We start from the raw sequence: 15,335 nt of genomic DNA on the forward strand, positions 1-15,335 counted from the left end.
GTAGTTTAAAAAGAACTTTCAAGGGAAAACAGCTCCTGATTTTCAGCTGTTTTTTATTCAAAGTCGCGTTTTTCACTGCGTTTTTAACAGCCGTTTTTGGAGCTGTTTTTCTATAGAGTCTATGAAAAACTGCCTCAAAAACGGCTGAAGAAATGACATGCACTTCTTTTTCGTGGCCGTATTAAAAACCGGCCGCATAAAAAACGACCCCTTTGAACAGAATGCCGTTTTCCCAATGGGCAGATGTCTGCTTCCGATTTTTCCGCCATTTTTAGCACAGTGTGAACAAGGCCTATGTTTTGGTAAGGCTGTTTTCACATTACATCCTGCCTGTCCATTTATCATATGCAGCGGAAAAGTTCCTGGCTCATACATTAAATGGACACAAAAAACATGCAGTATCATTTTTTTTTTACTGGATAAAATAGTGCAGTACACCACCGAACTGAGGCTTTTTTAACCTCCATCAGGTGTATGGGACTGTTTACCATACGTTCTGGGAGTTTTCCCGGTGCATACATTACACGGATGGGCAGGATCTAATGTGAAATTACCTCTCGGCTAAGTTCACGCAATAGCGGTCCGCAAAAATGGACCCATTCACTTTCATTGAACGCGGACACCTTTACGTAGCGCTACGGATGGGTTTCCGTGCCGTAGAAATGTTCCGTAAATTATGGAATATCTACGTTCTTTTGCATTTTGCGGGCCATGCTCAGTATTTACGCAGCGTGTGGATGAGATTGTTTTATCTCATCCACTTTGCTGCTACTGTATTTGCTGCGGATTTTCTGCAACGAATTCCGTTGCGGGAAATCCGTAGTACTTACGCAACGTGTGAACTGGCCCTTACTCTGTTTACTCAAAGGCTAACTTTTGTATAACAGGAAAAACTATTAAAACTGCTGTCCACGTGGGCAATGTTGGTACTTTTTATTACTTATTTAACTCACTATGAAGGCCGTAAAATAAACGTAAATAGCCAAAATCGCTGTTTTTTGTTCACATTAGCTCTAAAAAAAATGGAATAAAAAATTATCAAAAAGTTGCATGTGCCAAAATATTGTACCAATAAAAGCTACAGCTCGTCCCGCAAAAAATAAGCCCTCACACTGCTTAGACGAAAATATAAATAAGTTCTGTCTCTCAAAATGCGGGGAAACTACATTTTTTTTTAACAAATAGTTTTCTTTGTAAAAGTAGTAAAATATATGAAAAACCTATATAAATTTGGTATCTACGTAATCGTATTGAGCCGCAGAATAAAGCTAAATTGTCATTCTTACCGCACGATCAAAGCCGTAAAAACGAAACCCAAAAAACTATGGAGGAATCTGTTTTTTTTTTCAAATTTTAGCCCACAAATAATTTTTTTCAGTTTCCCAGTACATTATATGGTACTTTAAAGAGGCTCTGTCACCAGATTATAAGTGTCCTATCTCCTACATAATCTGATTGGCGCTGTAATGTAGATAACAGCAGTGGTTTTTATTTAGAAAAACAATCATTTTTGAGCAAGTTATGAGCTAGTTTAGCTTTATGCTAATGAGTTTCTCAATGGACAACTGGGCGTGTTTTTACTTTTTACCAACTGGGTGTTGTACAGAGGAGTGTATGAGGCTGACCAATCAGTGACTAATCAGTGTCCTACACTTCTCATTGTTCCAGCCCAGCATGATTCACAGCACAGTGTGATTGTGCAGTGAAAGAAGTAAACACGCCCAGTTGCTAAAAACACAATACACGCCCAGTTGGAAATAAGAGAAAACACGCCCAGTTGTCCATTAGAAAGGCTCATTTGCATAAATATAAAATTGCTCATAACTTGATCGTTTTTCAAAAAAACAAAAAACTTTACTGTTATCTACATTGCAGCGCCGATCAAATGCAATAGGAGATAGGGATTTGATAATCTGGTGACAGAGCCTCTTTAAATGGTGCCAATAGAAACTACAACTCATGCAGCAAAAAATAACCACCATCCTATTGATGGAAAAATAAAAAAAAGGAAGGCGGGTAGTGAAAAACGTATGAAAAAGCAATAAATGTCTCAGGCCTGAAAGGGTTAAAATAAGAAAGCAGCCAATACTTACCTCTCTCATTCCAGACGTTCCTGCGTTGGGGGCTCCCGTCACCTCTGTTCTCGGTTTGTATACAGAGCGGCTGCAGTGGTGACATCACGTCCAGAGTACATTACCGCTGCAGCTGCTCTGTATACAAACAGTGAACAGAGGTGATAGGAGCCCCCAGCGCAGGAACGTCTGGCAAGAGAGAGGTAAGTATAAGTTCATTTTTATTTTAACTTCTCCTCTACTGCTTCAACAGAATTTATTTTTAACCCCTTTAACATAATGTTCACAGGGTCTAAAAATTCAACAAATGGCAAATGTACACTATGGAGCAACTGAACAATGTGCCCATCTGCCATTTATTAACAGTGTCGTTCAGTGCCACATTGGTGCCCATTTTCCACTTATTGCCCCTTTAGTGTCCTTATGTTCAGTGCCCCCTTGATGCATATTTGCCATTTACTGCCCCTTTTTGCATCCTCTGTCACAGAAGAACAATAAATGAGCAATAAATGGCAAATGGGCATCGAAGGGGCACTGAACAGGACACTAAATGGGCAATAAGTGGCAAATGGGCACCAAGGTGGCACTGAATCCTCTGCCCATTTGCCATTTTTAGACCCCCATCAGTGCCCTCATACAACCAAAGCCCACAGTCTGACTGACCTGCTGGGCTTCTTACAGTGCACTACTTCTGCTGATGCTGCTGGAACAGAGCCCTGGGGATATAGCCAGAGCAGGACCGCATGGTAAGATAGTCTCCACCCTGTCTTACGTCCTGAGTGATGTCATCACGCCTGATCATCACTCAGAACGTAAGACCAGGAGTGGAAGAGGGGGAGAGGGGGAGCGGTAGTCGTGGTGTGGGGAAGCCAGTAGTGAGGTCAGTGATTTACACCTGACCCGCTGGTGCCCCGAGCAGTAGCCCCCCTTACAGCATGGCGGCTGGCGCCCCGTGCGACCGCACGTGTCGCACGTAGCTAAGGCCAGCCATGACTAGGAGTGTCCCAATAGATTATGAAGGGAGATATTGACCACACAAAACTTCCTTAACACCACTAATGCTTTCAGTTACAACTACACGTGAAGAACTTTGATCGTTCCCCATAGGTAATTCTCACACTAAGCAGTTTGTAGATAGCCTTACATAATTCATACAGTATATTAAGCTTTTACTTATTCAATACCATCAGACCTATAGAAAATCCAAGCTACAATGTAAGTTGGTTGGCGTCTTAAATTATGCCAGATAAATATTTATAACTTTCTTAGTGCCTAGCATCTTCCTGAAAGATACGTGTCTGTGCATACTGAACATGCAGATTCATAATTCATTGCTTAACTAATATCAGCTTTTCAAACAAGAATATTGAAGAAGGCATGCTATGAGGACTATGCCATCTTTAACTTAAAAAAAATCAATTTCACCAGAAATTACAACAGCAGTTCACACTCAGGGGAAAAATATATATATATATCTTTAAAATGAATGCTCTGTAGAATGTAAAAATACGTAATATTATGCAGACTCAAAAAAACCTGAAATATTCCTCTCTATTTTCATGAGGGCTATTGCTACATCCCACCAATGCAATGAATTTACAATAAGATATATCAAGTTTTTCTGGAAAAAGTATTAAAAAAGTGATGTCCTTTTTACATGCCCTTGGTTAGTTTAGTATAGGTGTCTAGATTAATGTCGGAAACTTCTGTACTACAGAGCTGTAGGCACTTAGTGTGCCGCTGTGTGGTGTTCTGTATGGTGCCGAATTACACCGATTTTTTTTTTCCCCCTTAGAAGCAATGCTTCTAGGGAAAAACACTTCTTTCTTACAGAAATCGATGGACCATGCTACAACAGAAAAAAAAACCCTGTATGCCTCTTGTGAAATTGAAGTCATACAGAGGAACAACAGATGAAAAAAAAATAATTGAGATGGGATGTTGGAATCCAGTCTGTTTTTCCTTGTACCCCCAAAATTACATTTATAACAAATAAATGTTAATATTTACATACCCCAATATTGTATAAGTATAACTTGTACTGAGGATATTATACATTCCAGAATGCCAACATGAAATAAAGATGAAATTAAATAAAGCTCTGGTCCTTGAAAAAAAATAAAATAAATTGCTGGGTCCATAGGCCCTGTTCACACAGTTTTTTTGCAGGCAGAAAATTCTGCCTCCAAATTCTGTTTGTAATTTTGAGACAGATTTTGATTTGCCTGCACGCCATTTGACGCGTTTTTCGCGGCTTTCGCTCGCGCCCATTGAGCGCCACAGGCTAAAACACAGCAAAATACGCTTTCTCTTCCTCCCATTGATGTCAATGGGAGGTCAGAGACATAAACGCCCGAAGATAGGGCATGTCGCTTCTTTTTCCCGCAAGCGTTTTTTTCCGCATACTTGCATACTTACTGGAAGGGTCCGTCGACAATAAGCTGATCACAAGGGGTTCCTCTGCTAGAACCCCAAGCGTTTAGCTGCTATTTGTTTGAAAACCTGGCAGCAATAATTAAATTTCCCTGCAATGCCACCACAGGGTAAATTAAGCATTAGGCCGGATTCACACGAGCGTGTCCCCGTATGATGCGTGGCTGCGTGATTTTCGTGCAGCCGCCATCATTATGACACTCTGTTTGTATGTTTGTAAACAGAACAGCACGTGGTGCTTTTCTGTTTTCTATCATACTTTGTACTGCTGTTGCGCAAATCACGTGCATCCCACGGAAGTGCTTCCGTGTGGTGCACGTGATTTTCACGCACCCATTGACTTCAATGGGTGCGTGATGCGCGAAAAATGCACAAATATAGGACATGTGAGTTTTACGTAGTGGACTCACGCTCCGCAAAAATCACTGACTGTCTGCACGGCCCCATAGACTATCATAGGTCCGTGCAAGGCGCGTGAAAATCACGTGCAATGCACGGACGTATTTTACGTTCGTCTAAATAAGCCCTTACACAGTGCTCATTCAAATCAATGGGTTGGCTGTGTAATGCAAGATAAGATAGGTCCTCCAGCGCAAGAGATGCTCTTTGTAACCTCCCTAAAATCTGGCCAAGTGATGATGATCCTGAACAGTGGACCCTTCTATTAACTAATAGAGTATATAAAAATTCTAAACTGTCCAACCCCTTTAAGGAGTTAAAAGTGGTTTCAGGACTTTAACCCCTTAAAGGACGAGTGTCGCGAAAAAAATTTTTTTTATATCAATTTGCTTTTAGTATTTTATTCCAATTTTTTTTATTTATTTGTGTGTTTGTGCTTTACTTTTTTTTATTTTTTCACTTTTTCTTGTCTATGGGGGCTGACATTTTTTTTCCATCTCTGTATGTGTCGATTAACGACACATACAGACATGGAATACAGCCCCATAGTGAATGTGAACGGGGCCCGTTCCATTCACTATGCTGTACGCCGTCTGTGTGGGAACGGCGCATGCGCCACTCCCACACAGTCCAAATTGAAGGTCTTCAGCCGAGCGACGTCCGGCGCCACTTTCTTGTGGACCGGAAGCCGCGGCCGGACAGTAAGATTACTACTTCCGGTCGCGGCTTCCGGACTTGTGCACTTGGAGCGGAGGGAGCAGACGGAGCGGACGGACCAGTGGGAGCGGCGGCGGCAGGAGCAGGTAAGTTAGGTCTGTGTATGTACGTGTTTTACTGTGTGTTTACTACTGTATGTAAACCTACTACACTGTGTGTTAGCTCAAAAAATGGCGACACACAGTGTAGGAGGTTTGACCGTTCAATCCCCTCGTTTCTCCCGGCACTAGCCAGGATAAAGGAGGGGGGATTCTGTGAGCTCACTAGAGCGAGTGAGTTTTCTAAAATTTTGCAGCATAAAGCAATGTGGTTGCTTTACCACATGCTAATGCTGCAATTTTGGGAATTGCTCCATCTAGTGACCAGCACTGGGAAATGTTATAAATTAGAATCTAATTTATAATATTTCCTGACTCGTGAAAAAATTAAAAAAATTAGAACAATGTTTAATCACTTATACACTAACTGTTTAACAAAAACAAATATATAATTTTTTCTAGCGACACATTACCTTTAACTCCTTAACGCCGAAGGACGGATATATCCGTCCTCAGCAGCTGCTAGTTCGCGCAGGAGGACGGATATATCCGTCCTGTGATGGCGCGGGTACTGAGACTGTACCCACGCGATCAGCGGCAGGAGCACGGCTGTTATACTCAGCCTGGCTCCTGCTGCAACTGCCGGAATCGAAGCGCGCGCCGATTCCGGCAGTTTAACCCATTAAATGCCGCTGTCAATAGTGACAGCGGCATTTAATGTGTTTGACAAAGGGGGAGCTCCCTCTGTCACCCGATCGGCGCCCCCGCAAACAAATCGCGGGTCGCCGTCGGGTTTCCATGACAGCCGGGGGTCTAACAAAGACCCCCAGGTCTGTCTTCAGCATCTGCCTGTTAGGCGATGCCAGAGGCATGACCTAACAGGTTGCCTGTCAGTTTTACACTGACAGGCAATAATGCTTTGGTATACGATGTATACCAAAGCATTATATATGCGATCGGCACATCGCATAGTGAAGTCCCCTGGTGGGACTAAAAAAAAAAATGTCAAGCAGTTAAATAAAGTTTGTGAAAAAAATAAATAAATAATTACAGTCAAAGTCAAATAAAACTACTTTTTTGGCCCAAAAAGTGGTTTTATTTAGTAAAACGGTCAAAACAAATCACACATACACATATATGGTATCCCCGCGTTCGTAACAACTTGACCAATAAAATGCACATATTAATTAAACCGCCGGATGAACGGCGTCCAAAGAAAATGCAAAAAACAACGTCAAAATTCTCTCTTTTCTCCCATTCCCCCCATAAAAAATAAAATAAAAGTTAATCTATAAGTCCTATGTACCCCAAAATAGTACTAATAAAAACTACACATTGTCCCACAAAAATCAAGCCCACATACGGCCACATCGACGGAAAAATAAAAACGTTACGTCTCTTGGAATGCGGCGATGCAAAAACAAGTAATTTTTTTCTAAAAGGGTTTTTATTGTGCAAACGCAGGAAAAACATATAAAACCTTTACATATTTGGTATCCCCGTAATCGTGCCGAGCCATAGAATAAAGTTAACATGTTATTTACGCTGCATAGTAAACGGCATAAATTTATAACGTGAAAATTAATGCTGGAATAGCTGCTTATTTTCAATTCTCTCCTAAAATAAAGTTAATAAAAGTTAATCAATATATTATAAGCATCTAAAAATGGTACAATTACAAAATACAACTCGTCCCGCAAAAAACAAGCCCTTATACGGCTATGTCGACGGAATAAAAAAAGAGTTACGACTCTTGGAATGCGACCGTGAAAAAACAAAAAATAATCCTTGGTCATTAACGTGCAAAATGGCCCGGTCATTAAGGGGTTAAGGACTCAGCCTTGTTTTGGCCTTAAGGCTCAGAGCCCATTTTTAAAATCTGACATATTTCAATTTATGTGGTAATAACTTCGGAATGCTTAAACCTATCCAAGCGATTCTGAGATTGTTTTCTCGTGAGACATTGGGCTTTATGTTAGTGGTAAAATTTGGTCGATATATTCAGTGTTTATTTGTGAAAAATTGCAAAATTTAGAGAAAATGTAGAAAAAATAGCATTTTTCTGAATTTTAAATGCATCTGCTTGTAAAACAGATAGATATACCACCCAAAATAGTTACTAGTTCACATTTCCCATATGTCTACTTTAGCTTGGCAAAGTATTTTGAAAATTCTTTTATTTTTCTTGGACGTTACTAGGCTTAGAATATAAACAGCAATTTCTCATATTTTTAAGAAAATTTCCAAAGCCTTTTGTTTAAGGTACCAGTTCAGTTCTGAAGTGGCTCTGAGGGGCCTATGTTTTAGAAACCCCCATAAAACGCTCCATTTTAAATACTAGACCCCTCAAAGTATTCAAATCAGCATTTAGAAAGTTTTTTTTAACCCTTTAGGCATTTCACAGGAATTAAGACTAAGTGGAAGTGAAATTTGCAAATTAAATTTTTCTTGCTGATTTTCAATTTTATTCAATTTTTTTCCTGTAACAGAAAGTTTTACCAGAGAAACAGTACTAAATATGTATTGTCCAGATTCTTCAGTTTTTAGAAATGTCCCACATGTGGCTCCAGTGTGCTCGTGGACTAAACACAAGCCCCAGAAGCAACGAATGCATTTTGGGGCCTTCTGTTTATTAGAATATATTTTAGGCAGCATGCCAGGTTTGAAGAGGTGTTGAGGTGCCAAAACAGTAGGAATCCCCCAAAAGTGACACCATTTTGGAAACTACTCCCCTCAAGGAATTCATGTATGGTTGTTGTTACCATTTTGACCACACAGTTTTTTCACAGCAGGTATTTGAATTGGGCTGTGAAATTAAAAGAATTTAATTTTTTCCAATAAGATGTAATTTTTGATCAAAATTTCTTATTTTCACAAGGAGAAAAATACCCCATTTTGTTGCCCAATTTCTACTGAGTGCAGAAATATTGCAATTGTGGTGATGAAGTTCCGTTTGGGCCAATGGGAGGCCTCAGAAGGGAAGGAGTGCTGTGTGTTCTTTGGAGTGCAGATTTTGCTGGATTGGTTTTCGGGTGCCATGTCGCATTTGCAGAGCCCCAGTGGTATCAAAGCAATGGAAACCCACCAGAAGTGACCCCATTTTGTAAACTAAATCCCTCAAGGAATTCATTTATGGCTGTTGTGACCATTTAGACCCCACAGTTTTTTTTACAGAATTTATTTGAATTGGGCTGTGAATTAAAATGTTTTTAATTTTTTCCAATAAGATGTAGTTTTGGCTCAAAATTTCTTATTTTCAGAATGAAAAAAAGACCCCATTTTGTTGCCTAATTTGTCCTGAGTGCGACAATACCCCATTTGTGGTGATAAACCGCCGTTTGGGCCAATGGGAGGGCTCAAAAGGAAAGGAGCGCTTTGTGTTCTTTGGAGTCCAGATTTTGCTGGTTTGGTTTTCAGGTGCCATGTCGCATTTTCAGAGCCCCAGTGGTATCAAAGCAATGGAAACCCACCTGAAGTGACCCCATTTTGGAAACTACACTCCTCAAGGAATTCATTTATGGGTGTTGTGACCATTTAGACCTCACAGTTTTTTCACAGAACTTATTTGAATTGGGCTGTGAGTTAAAAAAAAAAATATTTCCAATAATATGTCATTTTGGCTCAAAATTTCTTATTTTCACAAGAAATAAAATACCCCATTTTGTTGCCCAATTTGTCCTGAGTGCGGCAATACCCTAATTGTGGTGATAAACTGCCGTTTGGGCCCATAAGAGGGCTCAGAAGGAAAGGAGCGCCATTTGTTCTTTGGAGTCCAGATTTTGCTGAAGCTATGGAAACCCCCAAGAAGCAACCCTTATTCATTTAGAGGTGTAGTGAGCATTTTGACCCCACAGGTATTGTCTAAAAGGTAATGCACACAGATAGTGCAGTGTGAGATTTGCAATTTTCTTTATATGTATGCCATTTCAGTGTCCAATATATTGTGCCCAGCATGCGCCAAAGGAGATATACACCATATAAATTGTAATGTGGGTTCTCATGGGTATGGCAATACCCTACATGTGGCTGTTATCTGCTGCCTGGGCACACGGCAGGGCTTAGAAGGGAAGGACCACCATTTGGCCTACTGGAGCTTTTCGGGTGCTAAGTCATGTACGTTGAAGCCCCTGAGGTACCAGTACAGTTGAAACCCCCAAGAAGTGACCCCATTTTGAAATCTACACCCCTTAAGTAATTAATCTAGAGGTGTAGTGAGCATTTTGATCCCAAAGGTATTGTCTGAAAGGTAATGCGCACCAGATGGTACAGTGTGAGATTTGCAATTTTCTATATATGTATGCCATTTCAGTGTCCAATATATTGTGCCCAGCATGCACCACCGGAGATATACACCCTATAAATTGTAATGTGGGTTCTCCTGGGTACGGCAGTACCCTACATGTGGCTGTTATCAGCTGCCTGTGCACACAGCAGGGCTCAGAAGGGAATGATGAGGGGATAAGCTGTGCGGAATGCATCAGGGTAAGTAAAACTGGGGTAGATTAAAAATCAAGGGATGTATGATCATTTTTAAAACACTCTTTCATACAGAGCCCTGGTTTTTCGGGACACGTGTCACATTGATATGTTGTGTCCTTCCTTATCCCCCTCTTATAGCAGACTTTGCACCTCTTTTGACATTTTCCCTTCTTGCCAGTTTGGGGAACATCTCCTGGAAAGTGTTGCCCTGGTATGATGCGTGTGGCCTTGCTTCCAGAAGTACTGGGGGCCCCCCTTTTTGAACCCTAAAGATTAGGTTCTTGATAACCACCTCTTGAAATTCCAGGAAAGTTCCTGTCTGGCCTGCACTTCGACGTAGAACGTACGCATTGTACAATTCCATCTGTATGATGTGCACGGCCAGCTTCTTATACCACACCGCATGGCGCTGTAGGGCTTCAGTACCTACTTTAGTCCAGGATGTAGTTTGGTTTGGGGGTCTCTGTACTAATACCTCGTACTGGTTCATGGGTACCGGTGTGGCCATGTATTGTTATTAATACAAGGACATCTCTCTTGTCCTTGAACTTGACACACAATATGTTGCTGCTAGAATGTGCCCTGCTCTCACCCCTTCTGAGTGTTTGCCCAAGCAGAGTCTTAGGGAGGCCTCTCAGATTTCTTCTAGCAGTGCCGCATGCCGCAGTACTTCTGGAAGCGAGGCACTTGAAGACTGAGACGCTGGTATAAAAATTATCCAGGTAGATGTGGTAACCCTGGTCCAGCAGTGGGTGCACCAAATCCCCCACAATTTTTGCATCAACTCCCAGTAATGGGTGTAGCGCCCATGGCCGCGGGACGTCGGGTTCACTCACCTCCCGACGCCCGCAGCCATGGATCTGTGAGCGCTGGCCTCCGTCTCCCTCCTAGGAGATGCCAGCGCTCACCTCCGCTCCGTCCGGCCGGGTCCCGTAGGGTGCGCACGCACGCTCGCGCCCGCTCTTAAAGGGCCAGCGCGCGCACATGAAAACAATGTTCATTAACCCACATGATTTCCTGCCCTATGAGGGTATGTTCACACGGCCTATTTACGGACGTAAATCGGGCGTTTTTGCCCCGAATTACGCCCGAAAATAGCGCCTCAATAGCGCTGACAAACATCTGCCCATTGAAAGCAATGGGCAGACGTTTGTCTGTTCACACGAGGCGTATATTTACGCGCCGCTGCCAAATGACGGCGCGTAAATTGACGCCCGCGTAGAAGAAGTGACCTGTCACTTCTTTGGCCGTAATTGGAGCCGCTATTCATTGACTGCAATGAATAGCAGCGCTAATTACGGCCGTAATTGACGCGGCGTTCAAGCGCCTGCACATGCCGGTACGGCTGAAATTACGGGGATGTTTTCAGGCTGAAACATCCCCGTAATTTCAGCCGTTACGGACCCCCGCCGTGTGAACATACCCTCAGAATGCCCCAGCCCTTCTGATCCTTGCCTGAGCGTTGTTAGTCTTTCCCTGTCTGTCTTTCAAATGGTGCCTTAGTGTCTCCCGTTCCAGCTGTTACCCGTGCCCTGTTACCGTTCCTGTATTCCGCATTGTTCCTGTGCCTACCCGTGTTCAAGTGTCATCTGCCACGTCAAGTGCCATCTGCCACGTCAAGTGCCATCTGCCACGTCAAGTGTCATCTGCCACGTCAAGTGCCATCTGCCACGTCAAGTGCCATCTGCCACATCTAGTGCCATCTGCTCATCGGATACTGCCCGCCACGTCTGGCGCCACTTTCCGCACCTGCCTCCATCCGTGCTGAAGCCACAGTCACCGCCGGACTATTTCAGGTACCTAAGCATTACTGTCTGCTATCTTGCTTTCACATAGACTGTGACCTGGTCAGCTGCCTCCCCGCTACGGCGGAGCGGCCTAGTGGGTCCACAAACCCAGTGTCCGTGACAGTGGGGGAGGCATTCTGGGGGCTGAATACTGGTGTCTTTCCCTTAATATATCCTACATTTGTTGGTATTCCCTGATGCACTCACGCACATCTTTTACATTTTCACGCCATACATTGCCCTCTTACTCGGCATGTACTGGTGGAATTGAAGCCTCCCTTTAAAAGGTACCTAGGACTCATCAATAGAAATACACTCCTCGGGGGTGTATGCTTGGGAAAACCGGGCACTGATAAGGTCTGATTTGGGTCTCAGTTTATACAAACGACCAAAACTGGGGTCATCTCAGGGTGGGCATTATCAGCATAATGTAAGAAGCAAAATATTACCTCATTATTTTTTTTAAGTTCCAGTTCAGTTGTGAAGTTGCTTTGAGGGGCCTATATATTAGAAACCCCTACAAAACACCCCATTTTAGAAACTAGACCCTTCAATGTATTCATAACAGCATTTAGAAAGTTTATTAACCCTTGAGGTGTTTCACAGGAATTTAGAGCAAAGTAGAGGTGAAATTTACATATTTATTTTTTTTGTCAGAAATTCCTTTTTATTCCATTTTTTTTTGTAAAACAGACGGTTTTACTAGAGAAACACTACTCAATATTTATTGCCCAGGTTCTTCAGTTTTGAGAAATATCCCACATGTGACCCTAGTGCGGTAATGGACTGAAGGACCGGCCTCCGAAGCAAAGGAGCACCTAGTGGATTTTGAGGCCTCCTTTTTATTAGGCACCATGTCCAGTTTGAAGAGGTCTTGTGTGGCCAAAACAGTAGAAATCCCCCAAAAGTGACCCTATTTTGGAAACTAGACCCCTTGAGGAATTCATTGTAGTTTTCATGGGGTGCATGCGACTTTTTGATCAGTTTTTATTCTATTTTTAAGAGGCGTGGCGGCTAAAAAACAGCAATTCTACTATTGATTTTTATTAAATTTTGTTTTACAGCATTCACCATGCGCTATAAATGACATATTCACTTTATTCTGCGACGCGATACGATTACGGCGATACCATTTGTTTATAGATTTTTTATGTCTTATGGCGTTTGCACAATAAAATACTTTTTGTAAAAAATAATTAACTTTTTGTGTTGCCTTATTCTAAGAGCCATAACTTTTTTATTTTTCCATCAAGAAAGCCGTGTGAGCCGTGTTTAGGTACATGCGACTTTTTGATCTCTTTTTATTCCATTTTTTGGGAGGTGAAGTGACCAAACAATTGTGATTCTGGTACGGTTTGTTATTATTTTCTTTTACGGTGTTCACCGCACTGGATAAATAACAAAATCATTTCGTAGTTCAGGCCGTTATGGACGCGGCGATACTAATTATGTATAGTTTGTTTGTTTATTTATTTTTATTAATAATAAAGGACTGATAAGGGAAAAAGGGGGATTTTTACTTTTATAACTTTTATTTTCTTATTTTTACACACCTTTTTTTTGAACTTTTTTACACTTTTTTATTTTGTCCCACTAGAGGACTTGAGGGCAGTTGGTCCTAATCACAATTCTAATACACTGCACTACATGCGTAGTGCAGTGTATTAGAGCTGTCAGCTACTCACTGACAGCAAGCATAGTGGGTCCTGACTTTGTCAGGACCCACTAGGCTTCCGTAGGTGGCATAGCCGGACGCCATTATTAGGTGTCCGGTTGCCATAGCAAACATAGCTGCCCGCTATCATGCAGCGGGCCGTCGATGGTGGTTTAACCCCTAAGAAGCCATGATAACTATTGAACGCGGCTTCTGAGGGGTTAATCAGCGGGGACACAGCGATCAGTCCCCGCTATAGGGGCTGTGGCAACTGCTGTATTAGACAGCAGCTGTCACAGCTCCTGTATGTGTCGGGAGGACGGCCGAATTGGCCAATCCTCCCCTGACATACTATTAGGTAATGGATCGCGAACGCTACAGTTACCATGACCTAATAGTATGTCCAGAAGCGGGAAGGGGTTAATATTGATGGCCTATTTATCAATATTAAAGTCATGGAAAACCACTTTAAATAGTCCATGTTCATGCATTCTGAAAGTCGATTGCTACTATTGTGCTTTAAGGCAAATTTCTAATATATTTATGTGTACTATTAACCCTTTCCAGCCCCAAGACGAAACTATACGTTATGGAGCGGGGGTGAAGTATGAAGCAGGCAGGAACGGAGATGACACTGTTCATGGCCGTTTAACTAATTAAATTCTGCGGTCAATAGCGACGGCGGCATTTAAACCTTTAGAAAGAGGGGGCGCCCCATCCGACAGCCCATCCCCCCCCCCCGTGACGCGATTGCTGAGCACCAATTGTTATCTTGCTAGCCCGGGGGCCTAATGAAGGACCCCAGGTCTGCTTTCTGTTAGCCTCTGCTAAACCGTGCCACTGACAATATAAGGACGCCCATTTTTCAAATCTGACATATTCCACTTTATGTGGTAATAACTTCAGAATGCTTAAACCTATCCAAGCGATTCTGAGTTTGTTTTCTCGTGAGACATTGAGCTTTATGTTAGTGGTCAAATTTGGTCGATATAATCAGTGTTCATTTGTGAAAAATAGCAAAATTTAGAGAAAATGCATCTGCTTTTAAGGCAGAGGGTTATACCACCCAAAATAGTTACTAGTTTACATTTCCCATATGTCTACTATATGTTGGCATAATTTTTTGAACATTCTTTTGTTTTTCTAGGATGTTACAAGGCTTAGAACATAAGCAGCAATTTCTCATATTTTGAATACAATTTCAAAAGCCACTTTTTTTTTGGTACATGTTCAGTTCTGAAGTGGCTTTGAGGGCCTTATATATAAGACACACCATTTTAGAAACTAGACCCCTCAAAGTATTCAAAACAGCATTTCCAAAGTTTATTAACCCTTTAGGTGTTTCACAGAAATTTAAAGCAGAGTAGAGGTGAAATTTACAAATTTAATTTTTTTGTCAGCAAATCTTTATTATTAATTTTTTTTTTCTGTAAAACAGAAGGGTTTACCAGAGAAACACAACTCAATATTTATTGCCCAGATTCTTCAGTTTTTAGAAATATCCCACATTTGGCTTTAGTGTGCTAATGGACTGATGCACCGGCCTCAGAAGCAAAGGATCACCTAGAGGATTTTGAGGCCTCCTTTTTGTTAGATTATATTTTAGGCACCATGTCCGGTTTGAAGAGGTCTTGTGGTGCCAAAACAATGGAAACCCCCTAAAGTCATCCAATTTGGCAAACTCCCCTCAAGGAATTTTTCAAGGGGTATAGTGAGCATTTAGACCGTACGTTTTTTTTTTGTTTTTTTTGCTGCA

Source organism: Rhinoderma darwinii, chromosome 2 (genome assembly GCF_050947455.1).
Source record: "Rhinoderma darwinii isolate aRhiDar2 chromosome 2, aRhiDar2.hap1, whole genome shotgun sequence".
In the NCBI taxonomy this organism is placed as follows: domain Eukaryota; kingdom Metazoa; phylum Chordata; class Amphibia; order Anura; family Rhinodermatidae; genus Rhinoderma; species Rhinoderma darwinii.